Source organism: Marmota monax, unplaced genomic scaffold, assembly GCF_021218885.2.
Source record: "Marmota monax isolate L192 unplaced genomic scaffold, Marmota_monax_Labrador192_F-V1.1 WCK01_AAM20220418_F8-fsc00024, whole genome shotgun sequence".
In the NCBI taxonomy this organism is placed as follows: domain Eukaryota; kingdom Metazoa; phylum Chordata; class Mammalia; order Rodentia; family Sciuridae; genus Marmota; species Marmota monax.
Genome location: NW_026695224.1, coordinates 16421340 through 16436466, shown reverse-complemented (window position 1 = coordinate 16436466; position 15127 = coordinate 16421340). Strand labels below are relative to the sequence as shown.

At 34.4% G+C, this 15127-nt stretch overlaps 1 non-coding gene across 1 annotated transcript; it reads left to right on the top strand.

Moving 5' to 3' along the window:
- Nucleotides 1-12636: 12636 nt before the first annotated feature.
- On the top strand, nt 12637-12739 carry LOC124086807 (U6 spliceosomal RNA). Its single transcript, XR_006849931.1, has one exon. It is a non-coding gene; the product is annotated as a U6 spliceosomal RNA (small nuclear RNA).
- Nucleotides 12740-15127: the final 2388 nt, after the last annotated feature.

Sequence of the window (15127 nt, the reverse complement as noted above, 5' to 3'; positions counted from 1 at the left end):
CGTTGTTTTGATTTAAATTTTAAAACTCATTCATTATTGACAAGTTTTGGGGAAAAATCATATTATCTTTTACTTGAATCATCAAGTGCTTTACTTAATATCCATCCTGGATAGTCAAATGGCATAACAGATGCTGGATCAGCAGTGCTTGTGGGCAAAAATTTTAAATAACATTCAAAATCTTGAATTTTAAACATATCTATCTTTAAGATTTTTTTTTTTTACTTCCTATTTGTTGGATGAACTCAGATGCAAAGTTTGCACATGCAGGCTACTGTGTGCGGGTGAATGAGCAAACCCCCACTCACCCCAGTTTTGTTACATTACATAGAAGTGACATATGTAAGTTCTAATTGTTGTAGAAGGCATTGGCTTCCTGCACATATTGACAAAAATTTCATGAAAAGAAAGGGGAACACTCTCATATTAACAGAATCATTTGGAACAAATGTTTAGAAGTAATGTGCTAGCAAAATTTGAATTTTAAACTGACAGGATTTATCTGTTAGTGGTAGTTCAGTTACATCCCCAAATGGTAAGAGACAAAACCAGGGAACCTAATATTTGTGATTTATTTATAATATTCATGGTACATTCCAAAGCTAACTTATTGAAAACAAATATAGAGGATTTTACAGTTAAATCTGTACACTTTTCAAGCACTATACTATCTAGTGTCAGAGCTCATATATTGACTCTTCTATCTGTGTTCCTTGTTAAAGAATTTTAACTCTGTATATCTTTAGTTTCCTCATCTGAAAAACATAAATGCAAGAGTTTCCATCAAATTTGCTTCTACCAGGATTAAAAACAGTCATCTATTCATAGTAAACTGTTAGCATAGGGGGCTGGTTCATCGCCAGCACCCAATATATATTATCTATTACTATTCTCTTACTAAATCTCATATCAGCCCTGCAAAAAATTGAACGTTATTTTCAAATGATTAGAGTATTCTGAAACTCAGAAAAGACAGATAATTTGTCCAATACCAAAGAGAAAACACTGCCAGGTTGAAACACAGGTGTTTTGGGCTCCAAACCTTTATCTCTTTCCACTCTGACACTACCTTGTCCTGGATTTGAACAGGTGGGAAAAAAGAATCCCAATTTCACAAGTACCAGCTGCTTCAAGAGATACTAGTTTTTCCCACAGCTAAATGTAAACTCTGTAAATCATTAACCATAATTGGCAAAACCATTGAACTTTTGCTTTTCAAATATTTTCAATCTGCTTTCCATACTTTTATTATTATTGAACATTGTGGATTAGAGAGGTGTTAGTGGAATAGCCTGATAATTTTGAATGATTGCTTGAGGTGAGCTAGTTTAATATAAAATATTTTGCCACTGCTAGACAAAGCACATATTGGAAAAGGGGCTAATTTCCATATTTCAGGTAAATGAGACAAAAATAGATTGATTAGTCTTCATTGTTATTCTCTCCTGACAATATATCTAGAGTCAACCTGAGTTCAGAGAGAGTGAGAGATTTGCTAAAGCTCATATGCACAGGAATCATCCTGATTACTTAGGCTTTGATGCAGCTAGTCTGGGTGGGGATGGGAACTCTTCACGTTTATGAACACTTTGGTTATATGAGGGTATCAAGAAAAAAAAAAAAACTTTGGCCACTGGATGATGCTAAAAGTTGCACTGATACAGCCTCCAACACTATCATCCATAGCATAAAGACGTTCTTGGTCCTTTGACACTTGTTAACATCTCTCTTTGGTGTTTGAACCTATATTTTTTGGTGTATCCCCTAATTGTAAAGATTTTACCTTTATATTTCAACATTATAATGAAGGGAGAATAATCTCAATGTTCTTCAAGCAACTAAAATGTTACTTCAGATTCAAGCATTTATGTGAACTTTTTAAAGAAAATATTGAAAAGATATTTTATAATAATCAAATAATTTGTGAAATATACTTTTAAAGAGTAAATTTTGACTTCTACTTAATTAGAAAGCTTGTGTCCAGTGCAGCTGTTTACATTACTCAGAACTCAATAACTCTTATGTACAAGTTCATGATACAGCTATGTATGAGGTACTATTTAATGACCATGGGAGGTGTCAGGATGTGTATGTAACTCTTTCAATTCTTTACATGCCTCCAAAACTCTAATCCCTTTTCTCTGGACAGCAGATAGGCTATAGGTCCTTAGAATGTAGTGTTTGAGTTTGATCTACTGTGACTTCAACAAATATAATATGGCAGGAGAATATGCTCCATTGTCTTCTTGCAAACTCCACAAGGCTTTTCTCAGAATTCCTGTCCCAGGGATTTGAGAAGTTAGCAATAATCATATTATCAAAATATTTTTAATATTTTTAATTTCATTGTCTACCTTTCAGAGCTCACTGCAATTTTAATTCAATTGGCATGCAACCTAAACTCAGTGGTATCCCCTTATCTGTGGGACTGACCTGATGCAGTCTGTTGATACAGTGGGCTTAGATATTCTGTGATGCTACACAGAGTCCCAGGGTTGGAGATATTATTTTAATACTCTATAATTTAATTTTTTTCTCATTTGTTGAATTGACAGCCAAACCCTAGTGGAATAAAGTTTTCAAGATTGCAGCTCTGGCTGGTCCTGGGCACCAGAACATCAACTTCCCTGATGATGGCACATCTACCCAGCATCTTTGCTCAGTCCTTGAAAGAGAGCCAAAGCCAAGGTTTCTTGTGATAGTGTTTTGTTGAAAGAGTGTTCATAGGAGAAACATAGAGGAGAGAGGGAGGAGGTGAGGATAGGAAAATTACCTAGGCAGAAATATGATCCCCAGATTCCAGTCTGACCTCATATTGCAGGGAAGTCTGGAGTATAAATTTCTATCAACGGAGCCCTCTCCAGAGGCAAGAAGTGGAGTCTGCTATGTGACATCAATCACTCCTTGACTATGGCTTATCTTGGTGGTGGGTTTTAAAACCTCCTAGCATCACAGATATTTCTAAGCAAGTCGGCTCCTGTTAGTCAAGGGTGGTACTCTGGTGAAGAAGGGCACAAGTATTAGCCATTAGCAGCTGACCCCAAAGCAGCTGTCAGGAAGGGGATATAGCATCCCAATGAAGTAGGTCTGGTTATGGAGCCAACAGCATCTGCTTTTCTTAGTCCATGTAACAACTGGAATTAGGAACATAAGGGTTCTTTATCTCTACAATCCATGAATATAAGAAAAGGAATTGGGAAAAAAATGATTAAAACCATAAAAGAAAATGTCTGAATTCAAACTATGTATTTTTGATGCTGAACTTAAAATGCCAAATGTAGATATGTTTTATTCCATTTTATTGCAATTGCTTAGTATTCACACATTAACTTTGGAGACATCATCTTTAATTTTTCTATGGTGTCTACATATCATTGTAAAAGTGAAGTCTTAGACTGTTCTTTCTTTCAGTGTAATCAGAAAAATGGTCACCATGGCTTTTACATAAATACAAAATTATTCTCCCTAGTTCTGAAGTCTGCCATTTTTGAGCAGTATCTATTGTTTTCTCAGCTCTAAAACCATTTTTATGATAGGTTCTATCTTACAGTAAATGAAAAAGCAACATAGACTAAGAATAACCTGTTACAGCAGAAAATGATTTGACTTAACGCCATGTCCTCTTCATATGAAGAAAAACACTTTGTGATAGACATCAGTGTGGAATTTTAGGGTTTAACATTCTTCAAAGAGATTCTGTTTGTCAGCTGTAATCCCATTTGAGGTAGGTAATGCGGCTATCCACCAAAGCACAGTTTTCATTCTTTCATGGGATTATGGGAGTTCAGTCACCAATTTCCCATTGTAATTTGTTTGGCCACATGATTTATCTTTCAACAATAAATATGAGCACAAATTAGATGCATCAGTCTCAGATGGAAGCATTTATTTGTTGGTGCTTCACTCTCCAAACTATGATTCCCAAGAAACAAGGTTTGTGGAAGCATACAGATAGACAGAGCCAGGGATGTTGAGTTAACACACAGAGGAGGAGAGTTGGTCTGGATAGAATCTCTCAGACTAGCAATTAATGTTGCATGAACAAATCACTTGTTATGATATGACACTGACATGAGGGTTACTTGGAAACCAAGAATGGCATGGGCTAGCTATCTGGACTAACACAGAGACCAAATCCCCCGGTTCTCTTGTAGGCATGAGAAACATCTAGTACTGTGCCAATTTTATGAGTTAGGAAGTTGAGATGATAGGAAGTTATATGTTTTTACTGAAAGCAATGATAGAGTGGGTGGAGGGGAAAAAGATTTGAAACATAATGTTGTCTGAGCCAAAGGCTGGCTGTTTTCTACCAGTTGTATGCTAGGAAAAAATCGGATCATCTGTGTTGCCTCTTATGATGGATTCAGCAATATGATAATTGCATGTCAATATGCTGAAGGCTGCCATTGAAGATACACAAGCATAGGACCTTCCTATCTCAATAAATATCACTGATTTTATTATCAAGAAAATTTTAAGAAAAAAATCAGATGTATGGAAAACACAATGATCAATGATTCACAATTATATGGAACTAAATATTTTTGGAGTCAAATAATTCAAATCTATTTGCAGAATTTAGGAATCAGTTTCATAGCAAAATAATAACAAAAATACCATCCATTCATCTTGGGCTGCTACTATTATTTTTAAATTTTTTTTGTAGTTGTAGATGGACCGAATGGCTTTATTTTATTTGTTTTTATTTTTATGTGCTGCTGAGGGTTTAACCTAGTGCCTCACGCATGCTAGGCAAGTGCTCTGCCACTGAGCTACAGCCCCAGCCCTTGCTATATACTAATTTTAGTATTATTCCCTTTGCTGTATACCAATTTTTTAAAAAAGCTTCATGTTATATAGTTTCATGTTCATCAAAATAACAAAGATAATACCACTCACAATTTTACAGTTAAAAAAAAAACCCTGTTAATCATAAAACATAAAGGTTCTTCCCCAAATCCCAGAGTTTCTATGGGAGAGGATCAAAATACATTATGTGCCGTAATTACACTACCCCTTTACTGAATCATCTCAAAAAAGCCCTTCAAATGTTTCATTGCTCAGATGTTTTTAATATGAAATTAGGGAAATAATAACATTCCCCGGTGAGTTGGTTATGAGTATGAAATGATGAGATGACTCATGTGAATACATCTATACATTATGAGAACTCATACCAGGAGACACTGTTTCCTTGCTATCATTACAAATAATTATGGAATATCATGGAGGTGTTCTGAATCCGTGACTTTCACTTTGATCTAGTGCAGCATATACTACTTTTTAAAGAGCACTGATTTTTTTTAAAACTCTCTCAAGTGTAATTGTGTAGCAGGCAAGTGTACATGGTTAGTTAGCTATGTTTGCAGTGCTTTTCTGAAGTATATCTCTAGTGACAAAGCTGCAGGGCTCACTGGAGCAATCAAAATTAAAAATGTATATGTGAGCCTTAAATACTCAAAAATAGCTCACAGTTAAACATATCATACTGCTTAAAATTTTAAAAGATGCAATTATCTTTTTTTTTGGCAACCTCTGAATATTCTCTGGATTGTGGATGAATATAAAATGGTTTCCAATGGTAATTTTTACAAGGTTCTGTTAAATTAAAATACAGATGGGCACATTATTTTCCTCTTTTACTATAATCTCTTCTCTAATTTCCCTTCAGAATATACACACTCCCTGAAAAATGTGTCTCTTCAGTCAATTTCAAAACTTTGAAATAGTTGTAGGTAAATAGATAATCTGTCCTTACAAATGAATGAAGTAAAATAATTTTGAAATATCTATCACACACACACACACGGTTGCATTTTTAATAAGTCATGCATGCAGACCTCTCTTCAATTTGAAACTTTTAGAGTTCTTAGTATTTAAAATGTTTAGGATAAGATTACTTACTACTGTTTGTAATAGTGTCAACATAATTTAGTGTATATTTTTGTTTTTCTAAAGATATTGGTGGAAGAGATAAAAATAAAGATGAAAGTAATATTATGATAAAAGTGGTGTATGATCTATATACACTTTCATCAAGTATATTTAAATATAAATGTATGAATACACATACATATTCATAAATAAGTATATGTGTGTATAATTATGTATGTATATAGACCTGCTATGTGCCAGGCATTGTTTTGGGTGATGAGGTACAATAATAACATAATAGACAAAACCCACTAACTGATCAAAAGATCTTACATTGTAGCAAGTAAGGTAGAAAGTGAAGAAGTTGAGATTTAACCATGCTAAAAAAGTAATAAATGTTGTGAAAGAAACTAAAGCAAGCTAAAGAGATAATAATCATGAGTTTTTTTTTTTTATTTTATACCATATTGCATCTTGGTTAGGGTTCTTGCAAGAACCTAATGGCACAAAGAAATTGGGATTATTGAGTAAAATTTAATAAGAGGACTATTTAATAAAATGATAGGTACTAGGTGGGTAACCCCTGCAGGATACCTTCATATTTCTGGGGGAGAGTAATGGCTGTATGAAGAAGTCAAGAAATATAATATGGGGTAGAATTTGTGGAAGGAGCCCCATGTAAGGAACTGTGACCTTTAGTGGTAACTCCTCCTACAAAAATGAATAGAGGAATAAATATCCCCCAAATACCACCTTTTTCTTCTTTTACTATCTTACTGGTGCTCCTGGTGGACAAAACACATCAGAAATAAAATATCTGGGAAATCTATCAATATAGGGGATATGTGACTTGGCTTGTTGGGATGCAGAAAAGATGAAGAAGGACAGAGAATGCGTCTAGTGAGGGAAGTGGGGTAGTGCCTTTGGGAGTCTATCTTTTGTCCCTGATAGGTGGAGCTCTCTCTGCTTTCTGAGCCACTTCCCTCCTCCACGCCCCTCGACCATAATGTTCTGCCTCATCTGAGGCCCAGAGAAGTGAAGTTGGTCATCTTTGGGCTGAGACCTCTGAAATCACAAGCTCCAAATCAACTTTTGTCCTCTGCAATTGTTCTTGTCAAGTCTTTTGGTCACGGTGAAAAAGCTGTGAAATAAGTGTACTTATTTACTTATTTATCTAGAGAGATTCAGTTGTAAAGGTAAGAACAAGTATGAGAAGGAATGGGTAACAGTGCCCTATCAGGTCTAATGGTCTTCTAATGTTTCCCCATCTCAAGTTTTTCCTATAAACACAGAATCTGTCCCTAGAGTCCTTGGCGGTGGTGATGATGATAGAATTGTGATGATGATAGTGACATTGGAGATAACTATAACAATATCAGTGGTGACAGCAACAGATACAGGGTAATTCCCACGAGAGCAGAGCCCCATGCCTATTGTTCTCTGCTTATCCTCAGCATCTATCATTACGCCAGGCGCAACATTGATATTCAATAAATGTTTGTTGAATGAACAGAAGCATGAATGAAAGATGATGGTAATGACTAGGAGTGGTTCAATTCAATTGAGTTGATGATAGTGTATTATCTTCCTCAAAAACTAGACACTGTCAATTTTAGTTGGCTTCAATTGCTTTTAAGGAAATGAACCATTCCAGTGATATCGTATCTCAGACAATTAATTTTCACCTTATTCTGTTGAGCATTATCACCTAGTATTTAGCACATGGTTAATTATCACTTTGTAACCATTTGTAAAGTGTGAAAAAGTTTGCTGCACAGATTCCTCTCTTCCACTAATTGTGTTTCTCTCCAACCCAGAGCAGTGACAGGCAGAAAATAAAGCACTTATGGTAACATGTCTAAAATAAACTGATTACAACTTTTCTTCTTAAAACAAGAAAATGCCAGTAATTCTCTCCATGCACTGATAAAAGACAAAAAGGTATTATGAAGAATATTGAATGCTCCATTGAAAAATCCATAATAATGTACTGGGTGAAAAAAAAGAAAAGAGCAAGATAGGCTGATAAGATGACCTCCAACATACATGTACAGAGTTTGTCCCAATTGATTTATAGCAATATTTCTTTATTTAAGATTTTATTTTAAAATTTGGCTGAATACTGGGGAGTAAGGATAAAGGTTTTTGAAATAATGGGGAAGAGGTAATATGGTAGGATTTCTTCCTATGCTGTCACCCATGAGTTTTGTCTTTCTTAGTGCTTAACACAATGCCAAGCCAATGCTCTATTTAGTATCAATGCAACACTGATACATCAGAAGGCAAAATAATAGCTTCAATGTCAATAACATATACAAGCTTTAAATTTTAAATGGCAGTTGGAGTGATTTGGGGCAAATGATAAATACTCTTAACTCAGATTCAATGTCTAGTAATTAGAGAATTATTAGATACTCATTGTGTATAAATTGCCTATGCCTTTATTTATCCAGTGCAATGTCATATAAGAAGAATTGTTAAGCAATTGAAGGAACAAAAAAATTATGATTTTTAACTTTACAAGTTTTAGCTTTCCACTTACCATCCTTTATACCTACCATGAGTGCAATGTAGTGCCTGACATTTTTCAGGATACATTAACACATAAGCAATGGAGCTTTCATTAACTTTTACTCTATGAATGGATGTGATCTTATGCACCAGTAAATTTTAATTCAATATTTAGAAAAATAATTAAAATAAATTCCTGAAAAATAATATTTTAATTTTACTGCTATGTACTTATTTTTGCCACCATAAGACTATCTACAAATTTCTCATCTTTTTATATGAGAAATTTGTATATAGTATTATATGGTCTGGGTCTACTATTTTGTTTCATTTTATTTCCTGTAGAATCACCTCTCCCCCAATCTTTCCTCATGTCTTTCTCTTCAGCCCTGGAAATATGTCATTGTCACCTTACTGCAACATTATTGTAGCAGAAAACAGGAAGAAGCCAAACCTGGTCACTTGATTTCCAAATATGAAAACATTGCAAAGACCAGAGATTCTGCACTTAAAAAAACATGTAATCTAAAAAGTACCAGCATAATACCCATATGACAAACAAGAGATTTACAAAACTATATGATCATTTACTGTAAATTCATCCCACCAGAGACCAGCCAATAGCTGTAGGATTTAAATAGGAAAACAACAGAGTGAAGAGATAGGCAATTAGGTTTTGATGTGGTCTGTGGTCTGTGTCTGTCCCTACTTAGAGGAGGGTTTTATATTAGTTAGTCTGAGAAGCAGTGATATCATCAGCATTAGTTTGCTTAGTTTGGTTATATGAAGAGCATCCCAAAGAGGAACTGTTCTGGTATACTCCTAACAAAAGTAGCTTTTTACAGATAACACTAACTTACCCTAATTCCCAATGTGCATATGAGAAAACTAGGGTTCATCTGGACTTTCCAGCCTGAGTTGGCTCACATTGTTCTCTTAACTTGGCTAGGTTTTGGGAAACAGAAAGGACACATTCAGGGACCTGGTGTTTTACTGTTTCCCCCTTTTCTTTAGGGATAATACATGTGGCCATGAGAAGAAGCTATTCTTAGAGGCTGATCTGTGGGAGATGTATTGATAGACCCTCAGGTTTATGGATTGAGAGAAAAGAAAACCTTAAGATGCTTCCAGAATTAGCCTTATTGATCTTTTCTGCATTAAAAATAGTAGAACAAAAGTTGTTATGTAGGGTGTCTACAAAGATGGACCTGAGGATGCCATATAAAGATAGTGTGTGAAATATACAAAAGAATAGATTGTTTTTGGTGTGTTCAAGATTTGAGTAGAATTGTAAAAAAAAAAAAAAAAAAAAAAGCCACCAAACCTGGTGAAGGAGGCCATGCCACTGGTACTGGTAAGAAGCAAACGTTGTCTTCATGGTCCAATAAGCAGAGACCTGGTAGAAGTCAGGATGCCACAGTAAATATCAGAGGGTATGTGACAACCAAGACCCAAGTGACTCCTTTCCTATCCCATAAAGGGTAGGCTGCTATGCAATTTCCTGGAAATCAAATAAAAATGTGAAGAAAGAGATGTAAAATTTCTGAATGTAATAACTTTAACATTCAGTCACTTCGTGTGACAGGAGCACAATAGTAGAAATTTAACACATCTTTATATACATTTATATGAAGTTTTATATACATTTATGGTCACATTTTCTGAACAAAAAAAAATTGCTTATCTCATGTTCATATCTGCCACATAACTAAAAGGCAAACAAAATAATTTATATGTGAATTATCTACAGACTTTTGGTATTAGCTCTGACATAAAAAAAAAAAACAGTTTGGAAGTTGTCACTCTCATCCTAAAAATAAAAAGAGCTAAAGAAATAAAGAAAAGGCAATAATTTTTCTTAGAATTACCAGAGAACTGAGTTCTGAGAGATAACACACACCAAAATGTCGAAAGGCAGGTAAAAGTTCAGAAAAATCTTCTTCTGCTTACCTGCAGTAGAAGACACAGGAACAATGAGGAGATAGACTTAAATGGTCATTTTGATCAGTTGCTGGAGGAAAAATGTGGACCAACATGAAAATGAGTCCCACCTTGTTTTTGTGGAGGAGTATCTGGGAGAGATACTTCCTTGGCTCTAGTAAGTAAATGAGAAGAGTGACCATTATTAATTTATCCTAGAGAATTTTGTAACACAGGCTGTTTCTTCAAGGGAAAGCACTGAGCCCAAACTTCTGTTGAATGTGGAAGAAGACAAATGACCTAACTTTAGGTCCCTTGAGCCTTTCTTTTTCCCCTGAGAAACATTTGCTCATGCCATATCCCAGACACACAAAATTACTAACAGACTGGCATTTGATAGTGTGATGACAATTATGGATCCTGCAATTGTCCTCCTCCACACTTCAATACCATATCATCAAAGTCCCAGTATAATAACAGTGGATTAAAAGGGGGAAAAAAGCTGCAGGACATGGACTGTCTCTGAGGCCAGTTACTTAGGGAAGACCGCAAAAAGTAGACAAGAACACTAGAGGACTTTAAAGCCTCTGGAACCTACAGCTTCACAACATATTAATGAGACCCCTCTACTAACCAGATTAAAGCAAATATTCTAATGACCCTATTGGTCATAGTTACCGTTTCCCAATACAACATGCTCATCTTTTAACCAACAAATTGCAAGCCACACCGAAGAGCAAGAAAAGATATGGTCTGAGTTGACAAAGCAAGCATATGATCCAAACTCAGAAATTACACAGTTAGAATCATCAGATAGGAAACTTTGAATAATGATGATTAATATGTTATGGGCTCTAATGGAAAAGTACACAGCAGGCAAGAACAGATGGTTAATATAAGCAGAGGATTGGAAACTCTAAAAAATAATCAAAAGAAAGTGACAAAAATCAAAGTAGCTGTAAGAGAAATGAAAAAGGTACACACTGAGTTCATGAGGAGACTGGACACACCAATTAACAAATCAGTGAATTTGAAGACAGAGCAACTCCTCAAACTGAAGCACAAGGAGAAAACGAGGTGAAACACAAGGCAGCATGGAAAAACCCAGAACTTCTACCAATCACTACTAGACATTTTTTTAAATAAAAAATTATATTTACTTTATTTTGACTGTAGGAAAAGAAAGAAGTGGAACAAAAGAAATGTGACAAAGAACTTCATGAATGGATGGACACTCTAAATCATTTAGTCAGGAACCTCAGAGAACACAAAATAAGATAAATGCCAAACAACAGTAACAAATTACCTACAACATAGGTATATCATATACTGATTGCAGAATACCAAAAACAAACAAAAATGTTTTAAAGAAGCCATGTGGAGGGATGCAACTTACCTACTAAAGAGCTAGGATGAGAATTATAGTAAACCTCTCAGCAGAAGTTGTGTGAGCAAGACGACAATTGAATCTCATTAAACTTCTCACAAAAAAAAAACTTAAAACACCAACCTACAGCAGGGGTAGTGGTGCATGCCTATAAATTCAAAAATTTGGGAAGCTGAGGCAGAAGGTTCACAGGTTCTAGGTCAACATCAGCAACTTAGTGAGGCCCTGTGTCAAAATAATAAATGTAAAGGGTCAAGAGTACAGCTAAGGGGTAAAGTGTCCCTAAGTTCCATCCCTAGAACCACAGAATAAATGAACAAAACCCCACAAACACCCAAAACTCTATATCCAATTGAATTTCCCTTCAACAATAAAAAAGAAATTAACCCTTTCTCAAACAAATGAAAACAAGAAACATATCACCTCAGCTGTTTCTTTCAAAAACTTCTTAAAAGAAATTCTTCAGAGATGAGAAAAATTATATGAATCAAATATTTAGTCTATGTGAGGAAGGGAAAAGCATTAGAGAAGGAAAACATGTAGGTAACTTTCTCTTATTCTTAATTTAACTAATACTTAAATAATGGAAAAAATTACTAAATACTGACAATGTATTAGATGATCATAGCACACAGAAAAGTAAAATGGGTGAAAACACTGTTATATAGAATAGGAAGAAAGAACTGTGAAGACTCTTCTAGAGTAACTGAACAACACATGGTGGTAAGTATGATAGATATTAATAACAAGTATATAACAAAAAAACAAGTATATAGCTTTAAAAGTTAGTGATGGAAATACACTATTAGAAGACACTGTCAGAGTAAGTGAAAAAGAAAGACCAGAATATATGTGGTCTCTAAGAAATTAATTTCAAATATCAAGACTTAGGGACACTTAAGCAAATGATACAGAACGATATTCTTTGCTGACACTAATTTAAAACAGGTAGAGTATGTGTTCACTTCGGCAGGACATATACAGAGAAAATTAGCATAGCCCCTGCACAGGGATGACACGCAAATTCATGAAACATTCCATATTTTTTAAATGCCTAGCATACAGAATAAGGATAGAATCTTAAAGGCCAAAAGAGAGGAATCAGATCACATGTGGGGGAGACCAATTCTTTGGTAATCCAGTTATTTCTTCCTATTCTATATAATATTGTTGTCACTCATTTTACTTCTCTGTGTGCTGTGATCATCTAATGCATTGTTGCTCTTAGTAATTCATTCCATTACTTATGTATTAGTTAAATTAAGAATAAGAGAAAGTTACCTGTATCTCAGGACATTTTTCAACCCAGACCCTCAAATCCAGGAGATCCTGGAACAACACATACCAAGCTCCAAGAAAATGGATCTCAATCAAGGATCTTATATCCAGCAAAATTAACACTTAGATTTGATGATGAAATAAAAACTTTCCATGATAAACAAAAGTTAAAAGAGTTTAGAACTAAAAAACCTGTACTACAGAACACCCTCAGTAAAATATTCCTTGAAGAAGAAATTCAAACACGACGATGAAAATCAGCAGAGGGAGGAATTGCACTAAAGGAAAAACTAATCAAAGGAGAAACTAAGTCAAGTTAATTAACAACAACAAAAACAATGGCTGGGAATACAAATCATGTCTCAATAATAATCCTGTATGTTAATGGCCTAAACTCAGCAATCAAAAGACATAGATTGGCAGATTGGATAAAAAAATATGCTGCCTACAACAGACTCATCTCATGAGAAAAGACCTCCACACAGACTGAAGGCTGGGGAAATCATACCACTAATATGGACTGCAGAATCAAGCAGGGGTTTCCATCCTCATATCAAAAAAAAGTAGACTTCAACCTAAAGTTAATCAAAAGGGATAAAGAAGGACACTTCATACTGCTCAAGGGAACCATACATCAACAAGATACAACAATTATAAATATACATGCCCCAAACAATGGAGCACCTTCATTAATCAAACAAATTCTTCTCAAGTTCAAATTCAAGAGTAACATAGACCACAATACAATAATTATGGGTAAATTTAACAAACCTCTTTCATCACTTGATAGATCTTTCAAACAAATCTAAACAAAGAAGTTAAATAACTAAATAATACAATCAATAATTAGACATATGGACATATATAGAATATTTCATCCTTCAACAAGCAAATATAATTTCTTCTAAGCAACACATGGATCCTTCTCTAAAATAGACCATATATTATGCCACAAAGCAACTCTAAGCAAATAGGAAAAAAAGTAGAGATAATAACTTGCATTCTATCAGATCACAATGGAATGAAATTAGAAATCAATGATAAAATAAAAAATAAAAAACTACTCCAACACCTGGAGACTAAATAATATACTACTGAATGAAAAATGGTTGCAAAAGACATCAAAGAGGATATTAAAAAATTCTTAGAGATAAATAAGAACAATGATACCACTATCAAAATCTCTAGGACACTATGAAGGCAGTAATAAGACAAAAATTCATTGCATGGAGTTAGGTCATTGCTTCAAAGAAGAAAAAGTCAGCAAATAAATTACCTAACATTACATCTCAAAACCCTATAAAAAGAAGAACAAACCAACACCAGAATTAATAGAAGACAGGAAATAATTAAAATCAGAGCTGAAATCAATAAAAGTGAAACAAAAGAAACAATCCAAAAAATTGACAAAACAAAAAGTTAATTCTTTGAAAAAATAAATAAAATTGACAAATCCTTAGCCATGCTAACAAAGAGGAGAGAAAAAAACTCAAATTATTAACATGTGTGATGAAAAAGGAAAAATTACAAGAGACACTTGCAGACATACAGAAGATAATTAGAAATTATTTTGAAAACTTGTACTCCAATAAAATAGAAAATATAGAAGGCATTCACAAATTTCCAGAGTCATAAGATTTGCCCAAATTGAATCAGGATGTTATACACAATTTAACAGATCAATTTCAAGCAATGAAATAGAAGACACCATCAGAATCCTATCAACCAAGAAAAGTGGAGAAATGGATGGATACACAGCTGAGTTCTACAAGAACTTTAAAGAAGAACTAATACAAATAGTCATCAAATTATTTCAGGAAATAGAAAAAGAGGGAGCACTTTCAAACTCATTCTATGAGGCCAGTATAACACTGATTCCAAGGGAGAGAATTAAACAACAGCAGATGGGGTAGAGAGGGAAGATGAGAGGGAAGGGGAGGGGTGATAGTAGGGGATAGGGAAGGTAGCAGAATACAACAGTCATTAATATGGTATTATGTAAAAATGTGGATGTGTAACCGATTCTGCAACTTGTATTTGGGGTAAAAAATGGGAGTTCATAACCCACTTGAATCAAATGTATGGAAGATGATATGTCATGAGCTTTGTAATGTTTTGAACAACCAATTAAAAAAAAAGCAAAAAAAAAAAAAAAAC